Source organism: Calypte anna, chromosome 4 (assembly GCF_003957555.1).
Source record: "Calypte anna isolate BGI_N300 chromosome 4, bCalAnn1_v1.p, whole genome shotgun sequence".
NCBI lineage: Eukaryota > Metazoa > Chordata > Aves > Apodiformes > Trochilidae > Calypte > Calypte anna.
The window spans coordinates 10924164-10941011 of record NC_044247.1 but is presented as its reverse complement, the minus strand read 5'-3'; positions in this window follow the sequence as shown (position 1 = coordinate 10941011).

The following is a 16848-nucleotide window of genomic DNA, read 5'->3' as shown; positions in this document are numbered from 1 at the left end:
TGTGTCATTGCAGCAAGAGCCAGCTGGCAGCCCAGCATTTCCACTGCAAACCTATTTTTAAAGGTCTGTAACTCAACCATGGAAGGCAAACGTGTTGGGCTGAAAGGGGGAGTGTGTACCAGGAATTTTCATCCTTCAGAAAATAAAACGCAGGACCAAAGTTACCACTACTTAAGGGCAAGAGAGAGTTTATGTTTAAATTCCAGAGTTTAGCCTAAGTTACTTGTAAACATTACCTTTAACCAAAGCAATTAAGTGACACAGGAAACAAAGTGACAAGCTTCAGTTTCCTGGGTTTGGTTCACACACAGCTGGTGCCTCTGCAGAACCGGTGTGCATCTACAAGAAGCCAAATTTTTGCTGTGAGATTAAATCTGAATGTGTCATGAGGCAGATCTTCACTTAAATATAAAAGAAATCCAGTGAGAAGTGGCTTTTTGAATGTTCTTCAGTGCCCAGCAGGAGCTTGTGTCTGAAACTCGTGTTGCAGACACTGGTTTTCTGCATTTTTCATATTGCCTCGAGCAATGAGAGAGAGCAAATAAGTGTTTGGCATCCCCTAAATCTTAAAACTATAATATTTTAGAAGCTCGGAGAAAAGTAATGCTCAAGGAAGTTAGGATTGTTACTAGTGAAAACTAGAAAAGGGAAATTATTCTATATAGAGATATGGCCATGACTGAATAAGAAAAAGTAAATTCAGAATTTCCTTTAGTTTAGGTCTTACAGCCAAAGAAGGGAAAAATAGTCCATAAAAAGGCAACAATATAGCACTGAATTTTAAATCTCAGTAAGACACCTCCCCAACAACAGCTTCTATAGATAAATCAAACATTAAAACATAGTAGAAAGTCATTAATTAGGAAGGCCAAGGGCTTGTGTCTTGGCTTTCACATGAACATTTAAATATTATATCTTGGGATATTTTTCATACCTTTTTCCAGGGCATCTAATCCAGCCCCTGACCATGACTTCATGGGTATTGGATCTCCTTTGGTGTGCAGTTTTCAGATGAGGATATCAGATCTCATTTTGTGTGCAGTTTTCAGATGAGTATTTTTTTACATTCCAGCACCTTGATTTGCTCAGCAGGCTCTGCCCATGAGGTTCCTCAGCAGGTCCTTGTGTGATCAGTGGGACTCTACAACCATGACATTTCCTCTGTCAGGTGCTTTTTTATCAGATGAAGGTTTCCAGGTAATCAGTTTCTAAGTATTTCAATATTTATTCACTTCAAAATGAATTCCACAGCAAAGTGGCTGACAATGCTATTTTACCACACCCAACAGGAAAGTAGTAGTAGTAATAATAACAATAAAACATTAACAACAACAAATGAAACAAAACAAAAACAAACAAAAAAACCCAAAAAAACCCAGTAATGAAAATAAACTGGGATCTGCAGCAAAAGTTCAGCTTACTAAGTGTCAGTAAAATGTACCCCAGCCACTGAGCTGTCCCTTTTATAGACCTCAGTCAGCTGACAGCATCCATGCTTAGTTTGCTCCTTAGATTTCCCCAAAAGTATCAATTGTACACTTGAACAGATGAGCAACAGATTATGAGGTTTAAAAAAAAAAAAAAATCCCTGGAAATTTCCTGCATTTCCTTCCTAGCAGGAGATTTCTCAGAGAGCAATACTACAGAACTGTGTGCCCTGTTTTCTGTCAACCTGTATCAACTTTGTCCCTAAAAAAGATACTTTCAGAAGAATCCTGGAAACTTCAGTCACCCAGCACATTTTTCAAGTAAGGAAAAATCAGAATATAAAAGACCAGTGTCTTTTGTCACCCACCTGCCCCCAGTTAATGGCACTGGAATCTGAACCATGCTGACCACAGCAAGCACAGCACAGCTCCACCCTGGAGAGCAAAGCAGGAAAAACACAGTGACTTTGGGGATATGTGGATAGTTCCTATCAAGATCCTAGGAAGGAACATACACAAAAAGCAAAGTCTGAGGAATGACATTTTCATCCTGGTTTTACTGCGATGGAAGAGGCCCTGAAAGGAAACAGGCACAGATTTAGTGCTTGTAGATCCAGTTCAAGGCAGCCTGTGAAGCCCAGTATCCATTCTGGAAGTGGTTTTGGGGGTGATAGAGTTAATCTCTCAGGGCAAGTTTATTCAAGTTCATCATCACTTCACCTTTAATCTTTTGTACAACACAATTTAACACTTGCACAGACAGAGCAGTACAACCCTTTCCTATTGTGTGGATGAATTTACGTGGGTACAAAGCATGCTTCTGTTAGTCTGACTCGTTCTCATGCAAGAAGGGAAAAGAACTGTCCTGATGCATCCAAAATATATAGCTCCATGCCTGTGTTTACACCAAAATTATTCCAGAGGAGGAACTGATCTGTGTGCATTTGGGTTCAGTTATGGAATAATACCATGACAAACTTTTACTGCAGTATTCAGAATACAAAGCAGAAATGTGAGTGTCCCTATCCCATCCCAAATGAACTGATATTTTAAAAATGCAAATAGAGCCAAGCTTGTGTGTGTCTGCATTTACAGCAACATGGTATAAAATATACCATAAACAGTTTGAGGTTGCAAAATAGTCCATTGTATACTCTTTGTCCCACATTACAGAGGCAAGAAAAGTCACATGAGGAAACAGCAAGAATCACTCTCTCTCTCCCTCTGGCTATTTTAGGACCACAGGACAAACTTAGCAGCAAATTTTGACACATTTGTCCAAAATGAGCTAAAGAAAGATCTCAGGCATATGGAAAATGCAATGAATTGATCTCTGCTGACCACAGTGCTTTGGCAGTAGGGCATGAAACTGCAGATAAGCACAGTGAATGAAGATCCTACTAGGTTTTTTAAGCTTTTCTCAGTCTTTTTTACTTAAGAATTCTTAGTTCATCTTAATTTCAAAATGCATTTTGAAATTAAATATGCTACAATATTTTTTTCCCCAAAAATACAAGTGAGTGCTGGCAGCCAGCCACCTGACACGTCTCCAGAATTCTATATGATCAACAAAAATCTATATACACTCAAATTAAACATCCAGCATCCTGTCTCCAGCACTGGCCAAGAAAGGAGATGGCAGACAAAAAATACAAACAGGGCATGAGGTAGCTAAGAATACGTCTCCAGGATTTGTTTTCAGCCTCCAGCAACTGAGGTTTCATGTGCCAGAGGTGGTATCATCTTTCATGGCACAATCTTGATGGATATTTCTTCCATCAATTTGCCCGAGCTTTCCAGAAAGTCTGAATTGTCCTGGGCTGTTTAGTCACTCATGAATGAAGGGTGAGGGAAGTCCTGTTTCTCTGTACACATTTTCACCAGCAATTGGGAAACAAATAGAAAATAATTACCACAGGCTGTGACTGAGTAAGGAGGGATTTTGTTTTACATTCAGAAACAACACTGCAGAGGTGGATACTCAGACTGTGCACTGTTTTGGACTCTGTGCTTAGAGAAGTCCAGCAGAGAACTATGGATGTGCTCCAGCCTCTGACTTACAGGAGAAGCCTGAACACTCACTTTACTTTATCAAACCTTATCAGTAGCATTTTCCTTGGAAATTCAGGGTTTTCTCTGAAGGCTAAGGAAGAAAACTTGAGCAACTGTCTTCCTCATATAAACCCTTAAGGTTAGCTGAGCCAAATGCAGGTCAGAAAAAGGAATTAAATATTGAATAAGTCACCACAGCAGTGTGAACACACCAACAGATGGCAAATCTACCACAAATGATTGATAGTTTATAATTTATTTTTTTTAAAACAGCATCTCACTTTTGCATTTTCCAAAACTTGATTCAGTATTTGCCTTCAATCCAGTTTAATCCTTGAAGCTAAATCCAAGCCTGAAAAATTCAGCTTGGATTCCCAGCGAGTTTATCCTCAGAGCACAGAATAAACCATTGTCATGTTCTAATATGCAAATGTATCAACAATGATGAATACTTAAGGAACTGATTGCATCTAAAATCATTATGATCTCAACATTCAGGAAGTTTTTGTGACAGCAGAGGGTGTTGCTTCTGAAATGATACAGAGCCTAAGATGGTGCCAGTTCCTAAATTTAGCTATAAGCCCACATAGGATGTTTGAACCAGTATCCCAATCATCTCAGGTGAAAATTCTTTCCATTTTGGAAGATTATAATTAATTTCCTACCATGCCATGCTTAGAAAAATGTCTTAACCTGGAAGATGAAACTGGGACTTGGTGTCTGTCAGAAATAATTCAACAGGAGCTGTTTGTGTCTTGCAGATAGTGATTTTAAATATATATATATATATTTAGAAATCATTTTCTCCATATGGTGGAACAAGAAGACTTCACTGCATGAGTAATAGATATATTACTGGGAAGAGAGAGTAGGTTGCTGAACACCACTTCACTAATATTACCTTAGGTCTTCAGATAATTGCTGTAGCAGTGGTACTTAAAAAAACCCTGCTCCTGAAATAAAATAAACCAGTGCCCCTCCCCAACCCCCTGCTCTTCCTCTGGCTTCAGGGGGTCAGCAAAGCTTGAACTGATGGGTGTTTTGTCTCCACTACCATCAAGGTTATTTTCAAGCCTTGTTGACTTTGCTTTTGTTCCAATTGGGGCACAACTTGACTCATCAGTTCTTTATTTGGAAGGCACATCACATTTCTTCTCTTCATCAGTTCTCTTCCCAGTGAGGTCACTTCTTTGTGGCCATTCAATGCTTCCTGCCAGTGCCCATTCCCCAGGTGAATTCATTTTCACACAGAATCTTGCTGGAAGCCACCACTCAGCCACACACCCGTTTTGCAGCACTGTGACTTTGGGTTCCTCAGGTTATAAGCACACAACAACACCTGAGGACATTTTGAAATATGTTTCAGAACCAGAATCTGGAGCCCAACTTTTCTTGCCATTAAAAGTGGTAACAATATTCATAATTCAATGGGAGCACAATCATTCTGTAAGTAATTGCTATCAGGAATTTAATTTAAACCTCATTTGACAGACAGTTCTTGTTTGCAAGATCTCTATTTTAGGAACAATGCCTTGCTAGTGTATCTCTCTCCATCTTAGTCATGACTGATAACAGAATAATCTTCTCAACTACTTTCCTGCCTAATGGCTTTACTGCATTTTTACCTACCAAACATACAGGAATAGAAACAATTAGACAAATAACAGTATTACATGTAGATGAGCAGGTAAGTGACTAGAACTAACTAGAAACTTTACACCAGGCAGGCTGTCTAGGCAGAGAACCCTTTGAAGCTGTATACTGAATTGTTTAAAAGACTAAGATGCCTCCAGCTCCCTGCCTCTCAGCTGGCCATACACATGTCTGTTAAACACAGAATCTCAAGGCACCATAACTCATGTATATTATAAATATAAAATATATTCATATAAATCTATGAGCATCTTTCTAACCTGCTCCTTATGTGTCTTTCTGATTTAATTGCTGCTCTGCAGGAGTTCACTGCTCAGCCCTGCCAGTGCTATCTGATCAGGCAGCACTGCCAGCAAAGTCACAACTCTTTATCCCACTCACATTGTGCTTTCCTCAGGACAAATCTGAAGCAGCAATTACAGCTGCAATTTATCTTTAAATACCATTTATCTTTCATACAAGGCAACGCCACAAAACGCTTGGCAGTTCATTTCATTATCTTGCCTCTTCTGCTGCTCTAACAGAAGGCAGTGGTCGCAGGGCAGCTGAATGGTTAGTTAGGAAAGGACACAACCTCCCAGTTCTTCCCAGAGACCTTCCCCGTCCTTGGCAATAATTTCCCATTTGCCATAAACCTACGAGGATGAGCAGGTTATGAGGAGTTTTCAACAAGTTGACTGGGCCACTGAAAGAGCTGCTTCTCCTTTCAATGATGAGCTGTCAGGCATTGATCAGTAGCCATGGCAGAGCAGATGAAAGCAGGAAAAAAATGTCAGAGGAAGAGACTTGTTACTGATGAGGAAGAAACAGAGTCCTCACCATCTGAGAGGAGGATTCGCACAGCCTCTAATGGGAGATTTTTTCAGTAAACATTGTGTATCAGCCTCAGTGAGGAATGAGAGCACTCAACAGAGGAAGCATCTCATAGAATGAGGTCAGACTTTTAAAGAATGGCTCTCACCCAGCAGAGCAGACCATCAGCAGACCACTACAGAGTAAACAAGAAATAATCTTCTGTTAACGGGAAGAATAATGCTTGCGGGGGGTATCCTGAAAACCCTACAAATAAAATCCTACAAAGCTACAAAAGGTCAGCTCAGGCCTGGTATAAGTTAACAACATTTCAACAGTGAGTGGTGTTTTGCTGAATTTAAGCAATTTGGAACTGAGCCCTGCAGCTGATATGACAAGACCTTAAAAAACACAGGAGAAAGGAGCTGGATGGAGAGCCCTGGTGCTGGAATGCTGCTGGTGCCTGGGCAGGCTTCAGGGGAGAGGGAAGAAGGCAAAGGCTGCAGCAAAATACAATCCCATAGCACTGACTGGGCAGTGCTGCTTCTCTCTAAAGTTTGGAAAACTCCATGAGCAGAGCCACTCCTCTCCTAGCAGTGTCAGCAGTATGCAATGAAATTAATTTCTGGCAACAATAAACCCCTCTGCACCCCTGGAAAGTGCTCTAGGGATGGTTTTGTACCTTCCCTCTTTTCAGCTACAACTGTAGCTCAGATCATCCTGACCCCAACACATAAATGGGCTGCTGCTCAATACCCTGGAGTGTAGAATCACTGGTGTACCTTACATCTGGGGAAGTAATGTGCTGTTTTCATTAGATGCTTTTTTTTTTTTTTCCCAAACTTCTAATTCTGAGCATCAAACTTTATCTAATAGAAAGAGGAGGAGCCCTTGATATTTTTTCCTGCAGCTAATGTAAGGATAATAAAATACCATCTTTGGAAGGACAGCAAAAAAGCAGCAGGGCAGGACTCTCAAAAAGAGGAGGATCTGGTTTCTTAATATTAAAAAGAAAATAAGGCTCACTTTAAAAAATATGCTAACAGTAACCTAAGGGAAAAAAAGAAATAATGCTGGGTTTGTGTGGGAAGGAAGCATATTTCAATCAAAAGTGAATGACGTACCTTGTAATTACAGAAACCACTGAAAGAGATAGTCAGAATTAAAATACTTTAAATATTCATATTGAAGTATTAATTTGAAAATTTTTAAAGTGTGTAGAAGTGCACATAAACAGATGATAAAGGGCTGAAGTTCAACTCCAAGAACGAAGTCGTCCTTGTTAAATGAACACTAAAATTGTCACTGAGCTCAGCAGTGAGGTCTTTAGGCAGCATGTGGCTGGGTGAGCAGCTCTGCAGCTTCAGATTTAATGTGAAATTATGTCTTTTAGAACACCACAACTGCCTTCCAGTGATGCTGTTCTAAAGCCCATCAACTCTGAGAACTCTTAAAATCAGAACACCCCGCTAAATCTATAATCACAAGACAAGGGGTGATTAAGCACAATTGTTACACTCAGAGCAATGAAGTGAAGCATTTCTTCTGTTTGACAAAGTCCTCCTTGTTTTTATAAGACAGTTACAAAGTTATCTTTTTACAGACACGTAACATCCAGCTACTAATATTGCTCATTTGGCTTACTAGATGGAAGATATTTTCACTCAGGGACAGATTCTGTCTGTATTAACAGCCTGAAATAACCACTTAATACTGAAAGATAACATTCTGGGGGAAAAGGATGATGCTTATCTGAGAGCAGGAGCAGCACAAGGCTTCCACAGTGCCCAAGTCCCACTACAAAGTCAAGATTTTGATGGAGTAAATGTGTTTTCAACATGGGAGAACACTTTGCCCTAGATATTTTCTTCATGGAAGATTTTTCCTCCATAAAACATCGCGCTGAGTTCTCAGAGTTTCCTCTGGACTCTGCTTGTGTCACACTGATAGATCTACTCACCCCACAGAAAGCTCAGGGGAACTGAAAATTGTCATTCCTTGTTTGTCTGCTTGTTTGTTTAACTTCAGCCCCTTAGTTCTGGCTTCTTCCATAGCTGTTTTGAGACTCTGGGAGTGCTTTTTTAATGCTGTTGGCACGTCAAAGTGACACCTACATTTCATTCTGCTCTCTTCAGCTGGAAAACAAAACTGAACAAAACAAAAAAGCAACTCACCTACAAAACACCTTGGCTGCTCAGCCTGACCAAACAGCTCCTAACCAAAGCCCAGCCTCCAAAGTGGGTGATTAATCTTCAGGGCTTGGTGGTTTGTTTTGAGCAGCACCTGCCAAAACAGCAGCTGATGCATTTCATTTCAACATTACTGAAATATTCACACACAGGATTTTCTATAGACTCACACCCTGAGAACCTCAATCCCTCCTCCCTCAAATTGCTTTTGAGCAGGAAATCATGGTTCAAGCTTTTACAGGGTCCTTTAATCCCCCAAATGACAAGCAGGTCGCTCAGCCCTTGTTTTTCTCTTCATCCCACTCTCTATGTAAAAACATCTTCCCTCTGTTTTATCTCCATGGAGTACAGAGCTTCTCAATTTGTCTTTTAATTTCTCCCCGTGTCTGCTGAAAATTATTAAGCACATGGAGTGCTACAGAACCAGCTGGTTTGCCTCCAGACTGTCCATTCCTCAGCTGGCATCCATTTCACTGGGAGCTGCAAAAACCTTTTTGCTTTGTCCTTCAGATCTCCGGAGAGATTCCAAGTCCTTGGGGAGCTCTGGTTGTACACGTAGGTTATCAGGATCCTGCTGCAGCACGTTCAGAAATGTTTCAGCAACAACATCTGAGAAAAGTTCTGCTCCAGCCAGGGGCTGAGCTGGGAAGGGTCAGCATTGCTTCCCCTTTCCACCAGTGCCAGATCCCCCGAGGGATACAATCCCCCCCTGTTTTACTACAGATAAGAAATACACATTTAAAAGGCTTATATGTTAATGACTGACCAGGTAAGGAGTCACCAAAACCATGCAAATTGAAGTTTTTGGGTCAGATCTTGGCTTAGAGGAAGCTGGAGTTACCGAGGCTGTTTCAGAGCAGGAGTAGAAGCAGTTCAAGATCTCTTTCTCTTTCCTAAAAAAATACTTTGAGAAAGAATATTCATAAGTAAAATTCTCAGAGTATGGAAAAGAATCATAGAATCAGCTGGGCTGGAAGGGACCTCTGAGATCATCAAGTCCAACCCTTGCTCCACTACCACTGCAGTTACCAGAGCAGTGCTGGGTGCTGCCCCCTTATCACCTCATTGATTGGCCTCACCTGAGGCCACCAGCAGAAGCATATGTAACCCAACATTAGTATTAGATAAGGGTAAAAACAGCCTTTAAAACCTCCTGACCAGGACACTGCATTTGGATTCTTGCTTATAATTATTATTATACTGCTTTTAACACAAGTGATTATTTTTTGCACACATTTTATTTTTTTTTCTTTTGCATCTAATACAGTCCTAAAATGTTTCAATGGAAAAAAAACAACCCAAACCAAACACCATATGTAGCTTATAGTGAGGCTGTAATGACACAGGAAAAAAAAAAGAAAAAAAAAAGGTTGGGTTTTATTTTTTCCTTATTGAGCCAAAAATCAGCTGTCATTTCATCCCACTGCTACACCTACAGACAGCCTCAGCAGCAGCACACAGAGTGGTGCTGAGTCTGTTCCTCCTGAGCCCCAGCCAAACCAGTGCAGTCCCAGTGACATGCTGGTCTTTGGGTGACTTCTCCAACCCTATTTCTGATTTCATCAACCCCAAGCAGCTCCACTTCACCCCAGGGAGGAGGCTCTTGTGATGTGGTTCCCACTCACCCCCACTCCTCCTTTCTACCCCAAGGCCTCTGTGTTTGTCTCTGGGTGCATTTGTTACCCACTGACAGTGCTGTCCTGTCCAGTCCAGTTTTCCAGTCCCATCTTTCTCCATTATGGACTTCACTGACATTTTGTCCATCAGTTTAATGTGTCTTTAGCACCTGTAGTTCCAAGCTGGTTTGGTTCTCTCCCCTTACATTTCCTGCTGCTTCCTACACCCAAGAGAAGGGTAAAAAGAGGACTGGGGTGGCCATGGATTTCAACTTTAAATTCAGATCCAAATCATGATGGTCACAAGGCCGAGAGGACACAAATCCAAGCCTTTGTTTTATCTCTACTCCTCACATATTTTAAACCTTGTCTTTGCCAAAACTTTGCTGCACCTGCAGATCCAAACATGGGGTGAACCACATGTCCCCATCCACCTTGCTGGGCTCCTCCTCCCCTCCTGCCTACTTCACAGCTTTCTCCTCTTCCTCTACATACATGAATTTCCTTTTAACGAAAATGCTCCCCTAAAAACCCCAGGGCAGGAGAGGAAATGGGAACCTCTGAGGCTGTGCTGAGATGTTGACTCAGAGAGGGGCCACCCACAGAACCAGCTGCAAGCAGATCCCCACCCTCCCCTGCCTAGCTCTACATTTGCAGTTCAGTGTAGATATATATACACACACACACACATTTTACATCAACATTTAAATATAATATACTGCCAGCGTTAGGAATATTGAAATATCTGTGGTATCTTGGAAACCAATTGTCTCCAGTTGCCCAAATCAATTCCAGAGTGAATCAACACATTGCTCCAGCGTGGGAGCAGCCAGCAGTCAGCAATGCTGCCTGTCCCCATCCCTTTCCCCATCCCTGTTCCCATCCCAGCTGGCAGCACCTCAGGGAACAGCTCCACCAGTCCCAGCCACTCCTGTCCCCCCTGTAGCAGGACAGAGCAACAGGGAATGCTGAACATCTGTTCTCTTAAATGGCTTCCTCTGCTGAAAGTTGATTTAAAGGGGAGGAAAAATCACTGAAAGAGAATATACACAAGTGCTACAGCTCTTCTTTAGGAATTTTTTGCACAAAATAGGGGGTTTCTCCTAGCTGATTGTTGAGGCTGACTTAATTTCTCATTGTTTTTTCCCTGTGTCATTCACAGAAATAAGCAACACATTCTCTGGAAATTAAGAACTTGTATGTTCATTCTGCTGCTCGAGAAGGAAACATCAGAGCAGTCAACTCCTGAGCTCACATCCCACTGGTGGCAGCAAGAAATGACGTTGTCAGCCAAGCATGCAAGGTTTTGCAAGAAGAAATTTTAGGTAAATTAATGCTCTAAGGAAATGAAATTCAGAGAACAGTGAACATATGATCACAGAGCATGGGAAAATCCTCTTCTCCTGTCCCTGAGCACATGAGGTGGCAAAAAGCCTCCTTAGAGGGTTAAGAGAAGGAGCCTGGGTCAAGGGTTGGTGCCAGGCAGGAGAAGAGTGTTCTATGATCACTCAGGTTTACCTCATTGGGTTCAAACCCTGCTGCTTGGCAGCCAATAACCTGATCAAACTGAACAGTTTTATTTGTTCTGCTCCTCTCAGATCAGTTCTGCTTTTTTGGCCAGCTCTGTGAAAATCATGAAATTTGAAATAATGGCCCAAAAATGGGAATATGTAGCTAGGAGAGTGTGGGTTGCTGAGAGAAGAGATTGATGAGCTAAATATTTGGCAGAATTAAGAAAACCAGGAAAGATGTGGGCATAAAGAAATAATTCAATATCAAATTTCTGGCAGAATTCATAAAATCTATTTACAGCTCAGCTCACAGTGAGCCATTTTCTTACTATTATTGGAAATGAGGTCTAAGGGATTTTGGTTGCAATGGGTTTGCAACTAATATACCAGGTATTAACAGAATATAAAACCCAGGCAAATCAACCTGCAGTCTGGGTCAGACATACCTGGAAGGCAGAGCTGATCTGCTGGCAGGTGCCACCTCAGTGACTTGGCTGTCCTCAGATGTGTCCTCCTGGTGTGGCCGCAGCTCTGCTGCTTCAGACTCCATCCCTCTCTGATGGAGGGGGGGGAACTTGCTGGTTGTCTTTTAATTCACTTTTAAGTCCCCTCTGTTCCAAGTGCATCCATGGGCGTTTTTGTTCTTCTCCCCTGCCCTTGATCTCTACCTCCTCCCACCAGCTTTCTCATCTTACACACTTTGTTTCTTTCCTTCTTTCCATCCCTCATTCTATCTATATTCCCTTTCCTTTTAGCTTCCATGACTCCTTTCCCCCCTCCCCTTCCTACCCCAGGAGGGAGCCCTGGGAGCAGCTCCAGGCACAGCACTTGCACCTGGGGCTACCTAAAGACCCAGTGCCAGCTGCAGGGAGAAAAGATGCTCCTGGGCAGGACCCTGGGTCAGCCTCACACCAGCATCACCAGTTTGGTGACATGGGGAAGAAAAAACTCATTCCACAGCCCTTGGCTTTCTGAAGCAAGTGGTCACCTGGGAAGGTGAGGAAACAAATCCATGGGAGCTACTTGGGAAGGTGAGACAAATCCATGGGAGCTACCACCACTTGCTCTCTTCTAAACTGCTCCAGTTTCTAAGCCACAACACACCAAGGAAGTTTTCAAACAGGGCTCCAGCTACTCAGAAGCAAACATAACAAGGAGAAGCTCAGTCCTGGCAGAAGTTCCAGCCCTGCCCACCAGAAGGAACAACCCAACCTTGCTGCCCTCCTCAGAGGGGAAGGACAGACCTGGCCTCACACCCAGGTGACAACTTTGTGGTCTGGTTTTTCAGGCCTCCCAGCCCAAGAGGCACCAAAGTGAGGTGGAAGTGAGGGGCCAAGTGGGATTGTGTCCTCCCCCCACCCCAACCCCAGGGGCATCTGTACCCAAACCTCTTCTGATGAGAGGGGGAGTGGGCAGGAACTGAAAACTTCCCCTTAAATGGAAGAGAGGAGGAGGCTGTTGTGGGAAGATGGGAGCTGGTGAGAATATTTCTTTCAAAGAAAAAAAAAAAAGGCCAAATGAATTTTTAGTGAAAGATTTCACACAGTCCATTATTCTGGATTTCTAATGAAAAATAACAAAGTAAGTCTCATAAAATATTAGCTGAAGTATAAAAATCTTGGTAGGAGTAACAGAGCTCCCCTTTTATTCTTCCTTTTGTCCCTACTAAAATAAACCAAACATCTGCAAGTCAATAACCAGAAAATACACTTTTTTCCCGAGGCATTTCTTGCAGAAAAGCAGAGACAGGAGAGATTACAGCACAGCTGGAAGGCTCCATGTCAGGCTGTTTAGATGCTTCACTTTAATTTCTGGGAATAATTTTCTTCAGGTTTGAACAGCTCCAGAGAATTCTGTGTACCTGATAAGTGCTTGCTTCTTGTTCATTGGCTTTGCAAAAATAGCTGTCCCCAAAATTCTATTTGGTTATTACTTCTGCGCAGCCCTGGATTAATGATAAAACCCCCCCAAAACCTAAACAAATTTAAGACTGATGTTCAACTTCTGCAGCTGCTCTAATGCTCACAAGGAGGATGCCTTCTTTTAGTAAAAGATTTAATTTTCATTTCGATAACAAAATAGTTGCTCACTCTGAAGTATGGGGACAGTTCAAGACTTTTTCCCTCCAGTTGCTGGAGTTTTTCGCCACCAGGTGGCACTGCAGCTCCGGCCACCAAAACATCCAACTTGGTGTCACCTATGACTTTGTTACTAAATCTTTAGCGCCAGGCGCCCCTTTATTCATCTGCTTCCCTGTTTTGTTTTTTTTTTAACCTCCTCTGCTGCAGCCATCACCACAGAACCTTAATTTGGTCTTAGCTCTGAGGTTTTTGGCGAATTTGGTTGGCTTTACAGCACTGAGAAGTTTTTTAGTGACCCTGTGCTGCAGGGATGAGGCTGCACTGCCACCTGCCAACAGAATAATCACTTTTATTTCTTTCCTGTAGCTGTGGTACCACACTGTGAGCTCCCCAGGACAGCTCTGCTCTTGTTTCCATCACCTACATTTGCTCAAGCAGCAAACAGTCAGTGGCTCTAGCAAGTTTTGCCAGATTTCCATCAGCACGTTGCACCAATCACTGGGATTTCTGCCTGAAGTCAGAGGTCATGGGATTTACTTCTGGAAATTTTCAAGGTAGGAAGTGCCACAGCACGTGGGGAGTTCACAGTCACCTTTAAAATTATTTAAAATAAAACCAAACAAATGCAAACCACGTGTTAATGGTTCCCAGCTGTTGTTAGTGTTGCATGCCAGTTGCTTTCATGAGACATCAGTTGATGTTTTGGAAAGGGAGATTTCAAAAGGACAGAGGGCTGCAAGTTCTGGATATGGTTCCCAAAAGCTTCTTCATAAAGTAAAAATGAATCAATTTAAGGTATTCCTCACCCCTCCCAAGGAACACTCCATCTCTGAGTACCCATTTCCCCCCCAGAGATCCTCGTTTCACCCAAACCCAGGTCTGCTCCAAAGAAATAAAAACTCCTGTAAAGTTAACATTTTTTTTTCATTATTTCTTTTGGGTTTATAAACCCAGAGAACCGTGTGAGCTCCTCAGAACCCTTGGTGAAAATTAAGTAGCTTGTTGTTTGCTTTTTTTGTTAAGCCCACAAACTAGGTTGAAAATGCCCCAAATCCAGCTCCTGACAGTCCCCACTAGTGATCACCTGCACACTGCTGCTGGACCTGAACTGCTGCTCCAGTTCTGCCCAGGGAACCGGGACCTGGAGTTATTTCAGGAGTTCCTGATACCTGGGACAGAGAGAAAACTGGAGGAGGATTAGGGAAGCAGCAAACCAAGGCACCTGTGATGAGCCCTGACCTCCAGTTCACTCTCCATACTCTCAAAAGGACCCAGTTTTTCCAAGCCAATAATAAATACAGAAAGCCTCATATAGGAAAAGGAGTTAGTTAACCTTTATTTCATTTCTCCATAATCCCAAACTTGACAGACGTAGAAAAATATCCTTGAGTCTAGTAGACAAATTTTACCAATGCTAAATAGCCCTTTGCTCTGACCTTTTGGGCCGTTCTAGATACATTTGTACAAGCATTACTTCATTTGTTTTTTGTTTGTTTTTTTTCCATGAAAGGCTTTGCTAAACTAGAAACAAGAAACTAGACAGAGGAAAAACTTCATCTACCAAAGCATGCACATGAAGATTACCTTTCAAAACTTTTTAAAAAAAAATTAGGAAAGAAAATCAACCTTGAGACACAGATAGAGAAAAAAAGCAATTAGGAACATATCGAGGGGAAAAATAATTAACTAAAGAACAAGTCAAAGCAAATTCTGTAAACTATCTGTGGATAAGTTAAAATATCTATGGCACAACTTTTCACCAAAAAAAAAAAAAAATTAAGGCGAAGACCATCATTTTATATAAAAATAGCTGAGCAGGCTTCTAGAGAAGGAAATAAGCATTTCTTATGATGACTCTGTTAATACAAGATTATAAATACCCTTATATATACAGAACAAAAAAAATCAATACAATTGTATGGAATATTTCACTAGGCATCCATCTTTCAAATAAGCCAAGATCAAATGTCCTGGACCATTGTGGAGGTACTTCAGTTTCAGATTTGTAGTAGTTTCTTTGCTACACATACCAATACAAATAAAGAAAATGCAATATAAATATTGATTTTCACAGAGAAACCCAGAAACACACTCAGGTTACAAAGCTTGGACCAGAGAGAAACTATGAGAGCTTTAAGGAAAACATTGGAGTTACAGAATAATAATTAGACCCTCAGACTATTACTTTTTTTAAATCAAACTGATACCTTTAGTGAAACTAAAGCAGAAAATTTCATGGCAGATTTGTTATTCTTTCATAAATACAGCAGGTTGGTTGTTTGACAAGATCACCTAGAAATATCATTATGGGCATTTAAATAAATTTCCAAGCCTAAAAGTTACCAATTTTGCAAGGAGTTAAAACTATAAACAATATTTGTATGGATATTTTAAACTAAATTTCAAAACTATATAATCAATAGCAAGACATAAAAATGAGAGCAAATAAAATATATTTCAGGAGAATTACATTAATATTTTAAGTGAAAATACCTTTTAGAAGCTGATATGGTGATCAAGTTCAGTATATTTGTGCACATTATAAATATGTGTATGTGTATTCATGTACACTCAGTAATTCTAGAAATAATAATAGAAATTCTATAATTTCATTGGAGAACTGAATTTTTCCCCAGCACAGTTCAGTGAATTTGCCAATGACTTCTGAACGGTATCTGACAAAATATGAAGATAAATTAAGAGCTCTTGTCTTCCAAGGTGTAGGGATTTTTTAGTTCCTTTTCACTTTCTCAACTAAAAACCCAGGTTCTTCATTTCTGCCACTCAACAGAAACGGTTCCATCTCCTTCCTTCCCTCCCCATCCCTAGGCTGCAGAGGCTTGGACACTCTGCCTGCCCCCCTCCTGGTATTTCAGAGAGAGAGATGGGATGGGGGGGACAGGGACTTCAATTTTAAGATGAAACCTGACTACAAAACATGATTTATATTTACATTGCAACCTTCTCTTGCTACCAAGTCATTTGAATTTAAAACTCACTTTCAAGAAAATCAAAATTGTTTCTACAACGTCTCTATACAGTTATTAAAAACAACAACAGAAAGAACCCTGAACAAAAGCTGCAACAAGAATATGAGGACTTATTTATGAACCTTTTCATTCCATTGCTGGGACTCATCATTTGACTGTTCTCCTTGATAAGCTGTGATGTACTGATTGTTACAACAATCATTTAGGACCAGAATAAAGGAAAACAGTAACTGTACCCAAAATAGCCCAGCTAGCCCAGTTACTGCCTCATCCTTCAACTTTAATAGAAATAATTTACTTCTATTTACATATGCTAATCCTTTCCCCCTAAGATTACATCTTTATTATTTCCTTGTCCATACATTGTGTTTGAGACAATTGCATTAAAATAGCACTAAAATCAAAACCAAGGCTAATGTCTCACACTCAACTGAAAAACAAGGACAAAACTGAAGGATGTATCTTGGAAATAATTTATTGCCTAGAAAATGTTAAAAAATAAAATAAAATTCACATTTTCTGTGTGGTTTTAAAGGT